We start from the raw sequence: 16,116 nt of genomic DNA, 5'->3' as shown, positions 1-16,116 counted from the left end.
AAAATGTATCTGAAATAGAGTATTTCTGGGGAAAAAGAAAAAAGCCTTTCTTTCTTTTTGTTAATTTCTAGCAATTTTCCACATCTATCATAATTCCTTCAGGTAGAAGCCAAAAAAGCAGTGGAAATAGAGGTCCTCGTGTAAGCCCAAGATGAGAGACTCTGCTTAACAAAAGTTTGCCCTAGATTTATACTATAAACAGAACTTCAGTGTTAACCATTCAGAGAGCTCACAATAGTATTTTATTATAGAGTAATCAATGGCAGGGGTTATAAGGGCAACGTCCAACTTTGAAAGAGTTCTTAACTATAGGCAAAAAGATATAAATTAGGGCTATTTACAACTCTGTCACTTTTGGATAAGCTAAAATCTAATTAACATCTCAAATGGCAAGACTTGTAGTAAATATATCAGCCCTTGAGGTCTTTTCAGCTAGTCATAGAAGTCACTCATTAATAATTCAGAATCATGCTTGCTTTACTATCACATATGCCTTTTAAAAGCAAAGGCAAAATGAGGAGTCTGAGAGAACAGAATAGGTATTTATTAGAGATGAAATTCTCTATGAAAAGTACTACGTAATAACTTGGGCAAAAAAATACTAATTGGACAGGAGAACAATTATTTAAGTAGCTGCTCTTCAGCAAATTTTGCAGCTGGAATAGATCCCAGTTTGAATACAAATGAATTGTGTCACATAAGAATGTTCTAGGATATTTTGTAGTGTAGTTTTCAAGAGGTGTGAAATAAACTTCTGCTTTTTTAACATTAGTAGGGCCTCAGCTATATCTAGTTTTTAGTGTCTAGGTCTTTCAGTGTGTCTCAGTGTAAACCAACTAGAGACAGTGTAGAGAAAAACAGGGAGAAAAAAATCTAAAAAACTTGACATGCAAAGGGTGAAAGATGGAGTGGTGGAAACCTTTATTAGCAATTTTTAAATGCATAAAATTTCATAAAGGGAAATAGGTCTTTTCTTTCTGAAAGACCTGTTTGTATAAGTATGCCCAGCTACACAGTGGACGAGATACAATGCAACATGGAAAATCAGTTTAAATACCAGCATATTTTCTTGCCATCAGGAGTACACTTTGGAGGACTTGGGAAACTGGTGAATGCCAGCAGTTATGGTGTTCCTATAGAGTAATTTAAACAAATTGTTATTAGGACTGATAAAATTATAAACACTTCTGGCTGCAGTTGAGGTATGGATTGGAAGATCCCATACAACCCATTTTCTAGATTGTATAGGGTTGTTTATTTTTATTTTTTTTTAATTTATTCTGGTTAGTGTTGAGCTCCTGCCTATGGCCTTCCCATGTCAGTTTCCAAAGGAAGTAAACACTGACAGTTTGAAAGAGCACATAAAATTACTGAGATATTCTTGTCTCCCTGAATGCTTAGCAGACCTTAGGAAACCAGTTTGAATATTTTGGCCTTGTGTACAACAGGGAAGATGAAACAAATGAAAAAAGGAAAATTGCCAGGAAAAAGAATAATTAGTTACAGAATGATGGAGGTTATTAAATACATTACTATCTGGGAATGTTCAAAAGAAATTGTAAAGAATAGTGTAATAAATATGAGAAATGAATTTCAAGCCCAAAACAAATATTTTGTTGAAATGTATTTAACTTTGATAGGTTTTGCACATTCATATTCTTTGGATAATGTGAAAAAGCAGAAATCTCTTTCAAGTTAAGATGTTAAGTTTGTAGACTGATCTTTTAGCTTTTTATGATGGCAAACGCTAGTGTCTTAACTGGTGATGAGCAGGAACATTAAAAATATGCATCATACTGACCTTTGCTAAATCCTGTGCTTCCAGGAACATGACTTGCTTCATAGAGGAGAAAGAATGCTGGCAGTACTGTGCTTATTTTGAGCCAGAATATACTGTTTCTTTCAAAGGTACTTAAAAATACATATGTTCTTTGTGGAAAATAGTTAGGCATCCAACACTGCTGTTGGTATTCAGCAATAGCAAAAGAAAAGCTGACCTTCAGTCTGGTTGAGATACCGCTGCTTTATTTTTCAGGTTTTTTATAGTATCATTCTGTAAAAAGAGATCTATTATATCTTTGCTGTTGTTTCTTAGCCAAAGACTATTTCTTAAAATAGTTTACCCTAGTAAGCTCAAGGTGGCTGCAAGGGTTCTGAAGAGGAAAAGCTTAAGGAGAGTTTTTTGTAGGGGAGTGATGTTGGCTACTTCCATCCTTTAGGAAAGTAGGATAATTGGACATGAAGAAGGGTGACAGGTAAAAAGAAAATAATTATACAAAAAAATTTCCAGTAGGAAAAAAAGTGTTTCCAGAAAGAAGTTCTGGAGCAGGGAGATGGTTCATTTAGGTCATCATGGCTAAGCTAAAGTGAACTTTACATTTTATGTGACGTGGATGAAATAAGTCACATTTCAGATTTCACTTGGACACTGTCTATCAAAAAACTTCAAGTTTACTTCAGCTGTTTGGGAGTGTCTTCCAGGTGTTCTGACTCTATCCAGATGTGCAATTTCATATTTAAAGTATTCCTCTGAAGTGAGACCTGTTAAAACAACTTCCAAACACTAACGTGCTCTTCAAATGCAGAGGGTATATAGCTTCCAACATCAGCGTTTCTGAAAGATAATACAGCTTATGCTAAATAGATCTTACACGTTATATCTGTAGGAGTCCTGATACAATCAGAATTATCTTTCTGTGAAAACAAATGAGAATCTTTTACCAGAGAATTCAAAAGGCAAAAGGTTGTGTATGTTATCATAAAATTCAGTGAATCCCATGTAACAGAACTCACATGCTGTTAATCTCTCTAAAACAGATGCATTGTTGCAAACATAACAATTCTGTCAGAACCACATAGATTCCTTGTATTCTTAAAACTGGAAATCCTTGCAGTGGGAAAGTATATTCTTTGTGCCAGAGCACAAGACAAGCTGAAAAACAATGCTGACTTTTTCTGAAGCAGATTATCTTCACAAATGTCAGGAATGGAACATTTGTTAGCCTCAAGTATTTCTGGGGGTAGAGATGGAAACCATAATGGACTCCTGCCTGCACCTTGAGAAATAAATTCTTCATTGTATCTGTTTATTGCAGTTATCTTCTTTAATGTGTGAACAGTGAGTGTTACAGTCATAACAGCAACTTTCTTGCTTTAACAACTATTCATAAATCTTGGGGTATATTTAAATCCAATTTCTGCATCATAAATAATATGATATGTACAGTATTGAAAATTAATCCTTGTATACAACAATACTGTATTTGACTGCTTACAGGTGTTGAGAGCACAGGCTTCCTATGACATTCCCAGAGAAAATTGTAGATGACCAGGTATTTATAAACAGGTCTGAAGGGTCAAGAGTGTGTGACTGTCTCTGTTCTGGCATTCTTATTCCTACAATGGTAAAGGATGGCTCTGGAAATTTCCAGTAATGGCATGCAATAGGGATAAAAGCCCGATTTCCTCTCTCAAAATGGACCACACTCTGGGGTAGAACATGCTGCATAATTTCAAAGTAACATTTGGTAATGCTACCACTTCCAACTCTCTCTGTGTAGATAGTGAAGAGCTTATGGACTATATTGATTAAGTCCATGAGAAAAAAAATCTGATTTCTTAAAGCTTCTATGCAGTTCAAGCTGTAATAAACCATATTTGGAAAAGGAAGGCTTTGCATATTGGTATGTAAATGTTTATATCCACATTCCAAAGCTCATCTTAAGATTTCAACATTCAGACCAGGAATAAGGGAAAGAATAACTTTGAAGAGATTGCAAAATATCTCAGAACAACTTGGAATTACTACAGTTGAATTGGTCTTAAAAATCACTCTAAACTCAAAACTATTCACAGGAGAAAAAAGTAAAATGGGTGATTAATTTCATTTGCAGTAAAAAAATTTAGCAGGAATATACTGACAGAATAGTTGGTATTAAACTACCATTTCTCTTACAGGATTTCAAGCTCAAAAAGATAAGACAATATTCAAAAAATACAAAGCTGTTGTTAATTGATATAAATGTTTATGTTCCTTAAATTGGGAAATAATGTTACATTTTCTAATAATGTAAAATGTTTTTATAAAACCATAAAGATGTTTCAGACTGAACATGTTTTATCATTACCTAATCTGTCATGCCACATGTTTTGCCATTTCTACATTTTTCAGGAGTCAAAATTTTGCATTTCTTCATTTTCATACTGAGTAAGAGGCTATGGGAAATCAATCCAAAAGCAGGATTCCTGCTGACACCAGTGGAAACAGGACTCATCACTTCATGCATTCATGGTGTAAGGTATACTAGCATAACTGTCAAATGATCACATTTCCTTTATGCTACTCTTTTTAACTCCCTTAATTATTAGGAGGAAAGGGTTGTCCTATGATTCAGACAGGAAAGGACCTTGGGAGTCCAGTCTGCAGTTTGTTATACTCAGATTCTGTGCACAGCGATGGTTCTTTACTGAAGAAATTTTCTGTTGGCTGATTATACAGCTGTCAGCACTTCCAAGTTAAGAATATTAGTCTCCTTAACTCTCCTATTATTTTAATTCCTCTCAATGAGATGGGCTTTCATTATGAAGCAAAAGCCAATTTATTTAGTTTTTCTCATGCTTCACTTGGTTTGAATTAATTTTTTCAAATAATTTTATATTCTAGCACCTCTTACTCCTTGTCTGTGAGAAACATTTAGATTCCATATAATAGGAAAATGTTTTTAGCATGGACTGAGTTTGTACAATAGATAAATATGATAAAAATGCTGGAGCATTTTTATGTTTGTAGCATTTTGATTGCATTGAGGTGGTAAATGTGAAAATCTAATTTTGTAAGAAATGGCAAACTATGCTCCGTCACATCCAGCTAATTACACAAGCAATTCCAAAATGAACTGCACTAATCATTGCAGAAAGCTGCATCTCAGTTGCAAAGTGCACAGCTCAGAGAATGTTCTTTAAGTTTTGAGGATGTTTAGATAGCTGCTTTGCATTCATAAACCTAATTCAAAGTCAAAGGCTCCAAAAGAGCTGAAACTAATCTTTCATACCTGAGAAAACATGCCATAGGGAAAATTACCTGTTCCTCTCAGCAAGGGTCCTTGATCACAGTTCAGATGCTGATACTGTGAACTTCATTGTTCCTCAACAAGCAAAAGTCCAAAAAATACACCATTGAGTGAGTCCAGTCTTGCGTCATTGGCCCAGCTAAATCAGTGGCATTTAGTGCAGTTCCTCAGGTTGATAGGATCTAGGAAGTTTTCATACCCACCTCAAGGACTCCAGATGAACTCACACCAACAAGTCATGAACACAAAGACTATTTTGTAGAAAAAACCTTGTTTCAGTGCTTGGGTAGTTGACAAAAGTGTCACTTTTTTTCCTCATTACATCCTTGTGTTGAGCACCTAAAATATAGTGATCTTCCTGTTGAAGGTGTGCAATCAATATTAGAATACACTTATGTCATGCTTCCTTACACTGAGGAAGATGCATATTCCAAAATCTTTGCAAATCTTTTTTTCTGCAAATCTTTTAAAACACCAGAGATTTCTACTGAGTCAATCCAGTAAACTCATTATTTAAAATTATATTAAATGTCATAACAGATTCTTAACTGATGCATCTTCATTGAGAAGTTTTTAACTCTAACACAGATTTAATTTTCATAAATATTATAGTATAATATTATATTATAATATTATACTTATATTAACAATAAAATATAATTTATTGGTTTAAAAATATTTACTGAATGATTATATAAAGTTTTTCTTAACTTTACTTTTTCATAAACATTCATTATTTGGATAACGAGCATTGGTTTGTGTCTCCATACTCAGGATTTTGTTGCTGAGTTTGAGGTTTTCCTCAAGATTAAGGATATCCTAAAACTAACAATTTTTAATTATAAGCATTATGCACTTTTTGCAACTTTGAGGCCTAATTTCTGTAAAACAAAATAATTTAGGATGAAAACAGAATAATTTAGGATGGAAACAAAATAACTGGGAAAACTAGGTAAAAGTAAAAACTTTATGTGGTTGCTTTTGTTGGTTTAGAAGACAAGAAGACAACTATTTAAGTTCTTTCACAGAACCTGACAGATGCAACAGTGATACTGTCACCTCTCATGTGAGCCACCTGTGAAAACCCAGGTATATGCAAGACATGTAAGCATGAAGGCAGTGTTATGATCTCTTTCCATCAGCACCTTCTAGCATAAAGACACATCTTGGACTTGAAGTTCATTGCTTAAATGCAGGTTTCCTTCATAGATTTCTGTAGTCAAGGGAGAGACATAGGCACCTTGGGAGGATATCTCTGTGAGGAAAAGATAAATCACTCTCTGATGGTATCTGTCTATCAGTCCTTTACTAGATTTTTTTTAGTGATATAATTTTAAATAGAAAAAATGTGGACTTGAGAATATTTATCCTACGATGTACTATGTAACAATGTTTTTTTCAGGTACTTTAAAACTGTCAGGCTTGACTGAATATTAAAAAAAAAACCAATAAATTTTACCTTCTTCAAGTTAACCGATGACTTATTGACTGTAGTGTTTATCTGCTGTCTGTGAGTTCTGTCAGCTCTCAGAGCTAGAACAATCTAGGCCTGGGCAAATGAAGTTGAATTGGCAGCAGTGATTTTGAAGACAAACTGTCCCTTGGATTATTGCTACTTAAACACTTGTCTGGTTTCCAGTTGTCCTAGCAGCAACAGTCTGGAAGAGTCTCCAGAGAATTTTTGAACCCAGGATCATAATTTGCATTCCTGGCTGAACTATATGCCACTATAAAACTCAGAGAAAGATATACAGAGACATAAATAGTTTAGAACAGCTCTAAATTTCCTTGACATTAGTCCTTGCTGTGACCATTGTTAGAAGAGCAAAGATGGCTGAAATGCACCTTTCTCCGTTGCTTTCCTTTGTCTTGATCCCATCTTAATATCCAGTTAGGAAACTCTTTTTATGATTGCAATTTATTTTACTTTGCAACTAATCGTGGATGTGAAAACACCATCTCTGGATTTTCTTAACAACTGTCAGTTCAGGAAATTCCAGAGCTGAAAGGCAAGGTCTGCAAAATGAAGATGCCTTTTGGCTTACCTTTCTGCTCCCTATTAATTTATCTTACTTCATGAACAAGCACAACTGCCAATAAAAATCTTCACAATCTGTCTTTTGATTTATATGAAGTTCTGACAGAATTTCTTTTGGAAAGATGCCTGTCATTTGACGTCAGAGGTCTTAATACATTTGCTTTTCATCTAGTGGTTGGATTAAGCAAGCTGTCATCCACTGACGCCTCTACTTCTCCCCATCACATTTCTTGAATGTTTGATTCCAATGACACAGGCTAGAGGGTTCCTGTCTCAAAGGAATGGAATTCATAGCAGGACATGGGAAATTTAATTAAAGGGTACAAACACAGTCTTTCCAAATCAGCTCTTTTAATAGGATGGTGAATGTTTCTGGGAGCTGCTAAGAAACCATCTTTTGAACACTGATATGGTTCTGTTGGCTCAGTTTAGCTTCCAAAATCCTTCCAGTATAGGCTTTTGTCAGGGACTATACATCTGTATTCTTTTCAGACGGGGGCTTCTGAATTCTTTTCAGAACGGGTTGCCATGCTTTTAATGATAATTGTGGTAGACCTTTAACCAAAGACCCATCAAATGATGTGGAGGTGTTTATTACTTTCCACTGATTCTATGGGAAATTAGAAGCCTATATCTTACCCTTAGAACTGCAATTATACTGAAGGTCATTTCAGTCCCTCCCTTGATTTTCAGGTTACATGTCTCTCAGGTGCTCCAGCTTCCCTGTACTGAAAAGATTCAACAGAACATCATGCTCTCTACACAGATACTGTAAATATAGCAGTTATATTTATTTTCATTATATATGTAGAAGGCCAAAATCAAAGTAGCTTGTGTGGTAAATGGTGGAATATATCTTGACAACCTTTCTGAAAGCACAGGGAGATTCTCAGATGATATCAGCCACAACAGCAAAACTATATGAAGCTTGTTTGATTCAATGCTACCCACATGTTTGTAAAATTTATTGACAGATTTTTAGGAAAAATTCCATTGATCATTTCAACATCACACTGCATTTCATCACTGTGCTACATTGTCTTGTGGAGGCTTGTGCCCCTATCTTCCTTGCAAGTCAGTTTTTCTTCTTAAACTTCATCTCCCTTAATGTAACAGGGAGGTCATGTGGCCTCAGATACATTACAAAAGGCACATTCTTAATATGAAAAAAGTGAGAATTGACAAATCTGAACTGTGGTCAAATCACCACAAGAGAGAAATAAAGAAATGGAGAAAGGTCCAGGTTTATCACTTCCAGTCTCATTCTCATAGGAAGTGTCCAACATGGCCAGTTCGATCCTGATATGTTCCCTCTGAAAAGCATGTTGAAGGAAGTGTCACTTATTCTCAGATCCACTTACTTGCCTGCCCACTAAGTCTGCAGATAAAAATGATCTAATTAACAAGGCTATCTATACTCTACAAAGTACAGCCCTTTCTGTACTATGTAGCAATTCTGCCATCAGCATCATGTAAACTGGGAAACTTTCCTATCTAACATGAGTTTAATAAATGTAATTTGACATCCACCTGCATATATATATATATGTATATATACATACATATATTTAGCTTCAACACATCAAAAATGTGATCTTACCTCAAAAACAGGGCAAATGTGTAAAACTACCATATATGAGACAAAGAATTTAATATTTTGCTATCCTCAGAGTTGTTATGGCATGGGTTTGAAAATAATTTTCAGTTTTAGAGACTGAGACTTCAGAAGAGATGCAGATATTTGAAAAAAGTGCAGAGAAGACAAAAAAACGCAGTTTTGTTACACATGTTGGAAATTCATAATTTAAGAAAACATAAGCATATACACAGGAGTGTGGAGCAGCCGTTGAAAAAGAGCTCTTCTCAATGACTGTAAGATACTCAAGATTTTCTAAGATCTTCTAGAAAAAAATTTGGGTAATACTTTTCCCTAGTTTCCCCAAAAATTTTGCTATGGCTACAGTTTATGCAGTAGAAAATCCTTTGTGTGAATTTGTTCGTGGGTGAAAATGCCCCCTTATTTGCTTCTAGGAGCCATCATTCTTCAGACAAACAATTTAATATTGTAGAGCTGAGGACCTGTTATTAGGTATCTATTGCCTTTAAAAAGTGAGTAAGCTTTAATTACACATGTTGTCTCATGTTAGTGCTTCCTTTTATTTAATTTTACTAATGGATATTTTGTTATAAATTTTTCTCACAAACATTCTTTTGAAGGATGTCAGTATTTTAGTTCTAACAAATTAAACAGATAATGAGGAAAATTGGGAGCAGATTTCTTTCTTTGAATTTGTCACTGGAAAGTTAGAGAGAAGAAACCCTGCAGAGTTAACAATTTATTGGGAAGCTGCAGCTGAGCAAAATCCATTAGAAAGAAAATGTGGGTCTTTATGATATTTTGTCACTATTATGTGCATATAGGAAAAACCAGCACAGGCTGCAGCAAAACTGTCAGGTCTAATTTTTGGTGCTGTTAATATGAAGAATATGCAAGTATTCTTCAGCAAGTTACCAAGGCCCTTTGCACAACAAAAATACACTTTTTTGACTACATGTCTGTTTTGCTACATGTCTATCAAAGTAATATGTTCTTAATGTATTAGGTCTTTCATTGACAAGATAATTGTTTCTTAATGTATTAGGTTTTTCATTGACATGATAATGTGTTTGAGTCTCGGCCTACTATTTCTAGAAATACATACTTTGTGTTTCTGGACAATAATGACAATACTAAATAAAATGGTTGCAGGGGTTTATTTCTTTCCTTTGTGTTGGTGTGTCAATACAACTAGGTCACATTCAGCTGTGATTTAAGAGTCTATGTTGTTGAAGAAGTAAATCACCAGGACACAAGCATGTCACCTTTTGTAAGGCCACATGGTAAGCAAAGGCAGCAGACTGTTAAACACAAATAAAATTTTAGGAGGGATAAAGGAATAAAACCTAAGACATATATTTGTGCCACTAGTAGAAATGTGAAGTGTCCTTTGAATTTGGTGTAAGTATAAGTGCTTCAGATTTTGAAGTTTATTTTGATTATCATTTAATGACCAATTATCTCTGTCTTTAAACTCCAAGAGTTAGTCATTTAGTCTGGTAAAAGTACATTAGAGTAATTTGAGAATGTAGAACCTCTTTCAAACCTCTTTGTGAAAATTTTTGAAGGCAATATAAACAATCAGTACCTCCTTTGATGCTGCCTGTTTCTCATGGTCTCAATAATCCTCACAGACTCATAATTTTGAGTTTCTGGATCTGTCTTCATATAATGGTGAATTTGCATGTGGTCAGCCTAATTTTTAAATATGTATATTTTCAAAGTCCAAATCTGGCACAGGAAAATGTGTTCTAGGGTTCATTTGACTGCACTGCCCAAGTCACTCTCAAATGATAGCTTCAGAGCTAAAACTGAGAACACTGGTTTATGCTTGAGCTGAGAAACACAGAGGTCACTAGAGATAAAGAGGTCAGTGCTCTGTTTTAAAGATCAGGGAAGTACAGATTCATCTTCCTCCTTAAAATCCTTTTCTGATAAGCTTTTCTGAAGGGCAATCCCTTCTCTGGCTTGCTTTCTGGGAGCTCTGAGGGTGTGTGAGGAATAGACATCATAAGGAGAGGAGGAGCGTCTGGAAATTCCATTAGCCCAGCCAGTAAGCTGGCTCCAAGTGAGCTGGGGGCCAGCAAACATGATGACCAAGAACAGGAGATTAACCGCGGGCAGCACTTCCACTCTGCTGCTGCTTTATGTGGAAAATACCACAGTTGATTTTCTGAAGGAAATTAAAAAAAAAAATCTAAAATAAGAAGGCAGTCCAAATCCTTCTAAATGGTCAGCAATAGGAGCTGACTAAATGATGAAATTTTAGATCGTAACAAATGGTGATTGTCTCTGTTTTCATGTTCATGTAATTGCCACGAAAAAATTATATATGCAGAAAAAACTTTGCAGTTTAAGTGAAGAAATAGCATCAAACTGGCCACATGCTCTGTGTAACTTTCAGTTCTCTGAAATGCTTTTGCTGAGCAGACAATGTGTGTTAGCATGCCCCATGACTCAGGTTTTATTCCTTTTCTGAGGGGAAAAAGAAGTACAGTAATGGGGGATTTTCTTTTTCTGGTCCTTCAGGCTTATATGTTGTATGATAAAGAGAAACGCAAAGCTGGTACTAGTGTCAGCCAGGAGATTAAGGGACTGACATGGTCCTGTTCAGGCTAGGGGCCCATTGCAATGCACTTCTCCAGGAATAATGTCAGCATGAGGTGTAAAGGAACAACAAACTAGAATGCCTCTTTCCACGAGACATCACCTGCTTTTGCTCTCTGAAGAAGCATCAAAGAGAGAGAGGTGGTTAAAGTAACTCTTTCCTGATTGGGCAGTTCGCTGCCACGTCAGATCCAGGAGTCTGAGGCTGCTGTGGCTTACTCACCACATCTGGATAAAGAAGTCAACATAAAGACATGGAACTGTTGACACTAAACTGCTTCAACACTGAGGCAGTGATGGACTAATGGCAGGCAGCAGGCACTCCTGAACCTGCAGTGCCGCGTGACATAGATGAGACCTCAACCACCAGCTCCTTTGACATAGTATTTATTATTCCAGCCTTGTAGGGGTTCTGGAGTGGATATAGTACACCTCTGTGCCTTCTCAGGAGTCTGACAGGAGCGTGACAGGGAGCAACAGTGGCCCATAAAGGAACCACTCTGTTTTTGGCAGCAGGGGAGCACGTACCCTTGGCTACTCTCTGCAGTGCACCCCCTGGAAGTCCCAGCATCCACTCTCACTGCATTAGCAATGACAGAGATATTGCATTCCTATTGGTATCTCTCAGCCTGACACCCAAAAATCTATTCATATATTTTTTGAACTTTCTGACACTGCCAGTCTCCATGATCTCCTACAACAGTGGGGGCAGCCCCAGCCCTGGTACCTCCTGAAGATGGGCATGGGCAAGGCTGGGCACCAGAACTGCACAAAGCATTGATGTTGTGAACGCAAAATAGTTTTATCTGACTGTAGTTGAGGGTTTCTGTTGCAGTGGTTCATGTTTTGGTGGGTTTTTTTCCCTTTTATTCTCCTTAATGGTGCTTTTGATATGACCAGCCTCTTATTGGTGTTTTTAGGCTATTTGCAATTTAAGCGGACATTTAAAGATAATTGTCAGTAATAACTCTGAGGTTTCTTTCCTGAATTGGAATCACCAGCTATAAGCTCAGTTTCATCTGAGTATAGTTTAGATTTTTTTTCTCTAGATGCATTCTGAAGCAAATAATTGATTCCTTGGACATGATCATAGATGAAGTAATTTGTATACATAGACTTGTTTCAGCTTAAATAAGAAGGTAACACACTACCTTCTTATTCATTCTTTCTTATCCCCTCCAGGTCTTAGCAAGCAGTGTAAAGAGAGATATACAGTAAAGAAATCTACGACAATGTTCAATTGTGTACAAAACTATGGCAAGCAAGGAGATGCAAAGTTGCCCAGAAAAAAAATTTAAAAATAAACAGTAATTACTTTTATTCTGTTTCCTCTGTGCTAAGAACATTTAAATATAGTCAGCCGGATGTTATTGATATTTTAATCAAGAGTAAAATCATAGTAAAAGGAGAGGCTGAGAAAAATAAAGGTGGGACCTGAAGACTGAAGAACAACCAAGCAAGTTACGGGAGTCGCCCTGCCCTGTGACTGAATGTCTGACAATGATGTGGTGAAGAAGTGCAAAAGAAATTGCTTTATTACTCTGCTTTTTTATTTTCTGTCACAATAAACCAATGTATTACATGTGGCTGGAAAGTTCAGAGGTCTTATTATTACTACTTTTCCACCAAAAATAAGTGGCACATTGCATTGTCCTTCAAGGAATGTCACATATATGGTGCGTATCAATCAAGGTAAGGCTATAGATAAGATAAAGCCTATTTAAGTAAGTCATTCATTAAAGTATACTGAAGTCTTCTTTCTACTATTTTGGTGGTGCCAATAGACCTCCAAAGGACTAAGAAGGTTCTGGCTGTTAGGAAAACCCCTGAGTAGTTAAACATACCTTCTTTGGCCTAAATGCAGATGCCGAGCAAATTAGTTAATGCATTGAAATTGGGTGTTTGAAGCTGATCTGCTCACATGTTCTGTTGATCAGTCATATCTTTATATTACAAGGGATTTTTTGTTTCATCTCTTTAGAGATTTAGCTTTTCAGGACTGAAACTCTTATCTCCATTTTTCTAGAACTTGTCTGCGTCCTTTTCCTGGCTCAGCCCTACTAATTTACACACTGAACATGGAAAACAAATGCAAAGAAAGTGAAGTAATGCTGCAGGCAAAATGAGGTAAAGCCTGCTCTAAGATAAAAATATATACCATTATTCCAACTGGATACGGGAATGTCATCTGTTTTTTCAGAGGTGTGCAAACACGTGCCTGTGATTCAAAGACGTATGACTAACACATGTGTATGTTTCTGTTTAGACCTGGCCTAGACTTACAAATGTTGATGCTTGAATTTGATTTATATATTGCAAATCTTTCTCTCTTCATTATGGCAATTCTTCTTGTCAAACTGTAATGATTTAAATGTTAATCATATTTAGTATCATCTGCACTATGTATCGTACTGCCTCATAATTTCCAAAATCTGTTCTTGGTATAAAGACAAGTAATAAACTTTTTAAAGAACAAGTGCAGACACTGATATATGTAGTCAAATGCACTCTGTTCCCCCAAACAAATGTGATCAAACAAAAATGTGATCATTTTCCCCCAAAATTACCGTGAGAAAAAACCACCAAGAACATGTGTTTTCTCCAGGGAATGCAACACAACTGTAATATTAATTTACTGTCATGATTGTTCTCAGGTCATCCTGTCTTTCCATGAAACAATGTGGGGTGAATGTATTGTGAAGTCATAAGTTTCTTTAAAAATATAGGAGAAAGCAGTTTTGTGACATCTGTACCACCTCTGGGATGCTCACTGCCCATTTCTTTGGAAAATCTGAAGACAGTTCTGCCTCGTATGAGCACTCCTATGCTACACAGCCAGTGCTACATTCTTGGTGACTAGCCTGGAAAGCTTATTCAAGACTGGGTAGAGCTTCAGTACAGATATCCACCTGGCTGGAAAGCTTGCCTTAATTTCTGCAAAAGATTTTATGTTTTGAAAAGTCTTTGGGGGGGGATGAAAAAGTCAAACTCTCTGTGTCCATGCTTCTGAAATGCACTGTGCCCTCCAGGCTGCCTCACTCTATGACACACTGCTGAGGAGCACTGGAGCCTGAAAGCTGGGGAAGGACCCCGAGTTGTGGCTGCCTGAGTCTGCCTGAGGATGACATAAGATCAGGCAACTGCAAGAAGTCCCACTATCAGACTCTGTCACATGAGCTGTCAAGAAGCTAGGAAGTCAAGTGGTCGTAAATACCCATTTCCCTGTGGAAAAACTGTCTGTTACAAAATTTCCTCAAGTATATCTTCCTATAATAAAAAAATTCCATTTTTTTATGCGGAGGCAAGAAAGGCATACAGTAGTTTTTTCTCCCCAGAGTACCACCTTAAGTAATAGAATAAAGTAACACATAGTTACAGATCTGTTACTGGGTCGCAATCCCAGGATTACATGCAGAATCTTTCTGTTACCATTATTGAAAAGAAAATGCAATTGATATGTGAGTTTTTTAGAAATGAAATGTTGAGTTCTGTTTACTATGATTGCTGGACACACCATTCTCATTGCTTGGATAGTTTGTGACTACTCTGTTCTAGAATTTTCCAAAGACTTTCAATTTGAAAGAATTTTCCTTTTCAAATGTAAAGTCTCCTTTCAAAACTCTTCTTCCTCAGGGAGAATTTGAAGTACCTTTGGAGATAGAGGAAAACAGAATTATTAGTAATGACTTTAATCAGTACTTTCTCAGTATAAATATTTTCTTGCAAATAGCAGAGTTATCACTGCAAGGTATTAAAAAGTCACAGACTGAACCACAGAATCATTAAGATAGAATCAAGAAAGGACTTCTGAAGCAGGGCCAGATTTTAAGCTGGATTCATTTAACTGGACTAGGTTGCTCAGTCATCTCCAATTACATTGCAATTGTCTTTAAGGATGGAAGTTCTACAACCTCTATGGGTAATCTATTTCAGTTCTTGACTATATTGTGAAAAATTATTTACCAATAGCTAACTGGAATTTGAATTTTGTGGCTATTGTTCCCATAATTTTACTCTGCATTTTCAAGAATCTGGCTTTATCTTCTCTATAATCTCCTCTTAGATAGATGAGGTCAGTGTTAAGATTCCTCTTTTAACCTTCTCTTCTTCAAAGGACACATCCAGCTGTTTCAATCCCTTTATATGTGTCATACCTCCTAATCTGCACAGTGACCTTGCCCTGGACTCTCCAATTTGTCAATGTCTTTCTTGTACTGAGGAGTCCAAACCTGTACACTTATAGAAGTAGTTCACAAGGGTCGAATAGAGGGAAATAAACAAATAATCATTTTTCCTACCTGCTAGCTACACTCCTGCTAACACAGCTCAGTATGACACTAGCCTTTGTTGTTGCAAAGGCATACTGCTGATTAGTGCTTGACTTGCTGACTGCTGGAAACCCAGGTCATCCTCTGCAAAGCTGTTTTTTAACCCAGGCAGGCTCCAGCCACCCCCAGACCACTGCTGTATGGGTTTATCCTATCCCAGATACAGGACTTTGTATTAATTTGACTATGTGAGGTTCTTGTCTACCCATTTCTCCAGCCTGTCCAGTTCTGTCTGTCTTCAGCTTCTTTGTTTGGTCTGCTCCCCACAATGTAGTATTGCCCACAAACTTTCAGAGTGTGTATTCCATCCTTGCAGGCATTGAACAGTATCAGTCTTAGGGGAATACTATTCGGAACTGGCTTCTGGTTAGACGTCATATTGCAAAATTCTCTGGGCCTGTCAAGTACTCACAGTAGACTGAGGGAAAGACAGTGTTCAGGGTTATCCATTCATTAATGCTATTTAACAGAAACTGA

This window comes from Manacus candei, unplaced genomic scaffold (genome assembly GCF_025592945.1).
Source record: "Manacus candei isolate 608988 ecotype Guabito, Panama unplaced genomic scaffold, ASM2559294v1 h1tg000011l, whole genome shotgun sequence".
In the NCBI taxonomy this organism is placed as follows: Eukaryota; Metazoa; Chordata; class Aves; order Passeriformes; family Pipridae; genus Manacus; species Manacus candei.
This window is presented reverse-complemented; position numbering follows the sequence as displayed.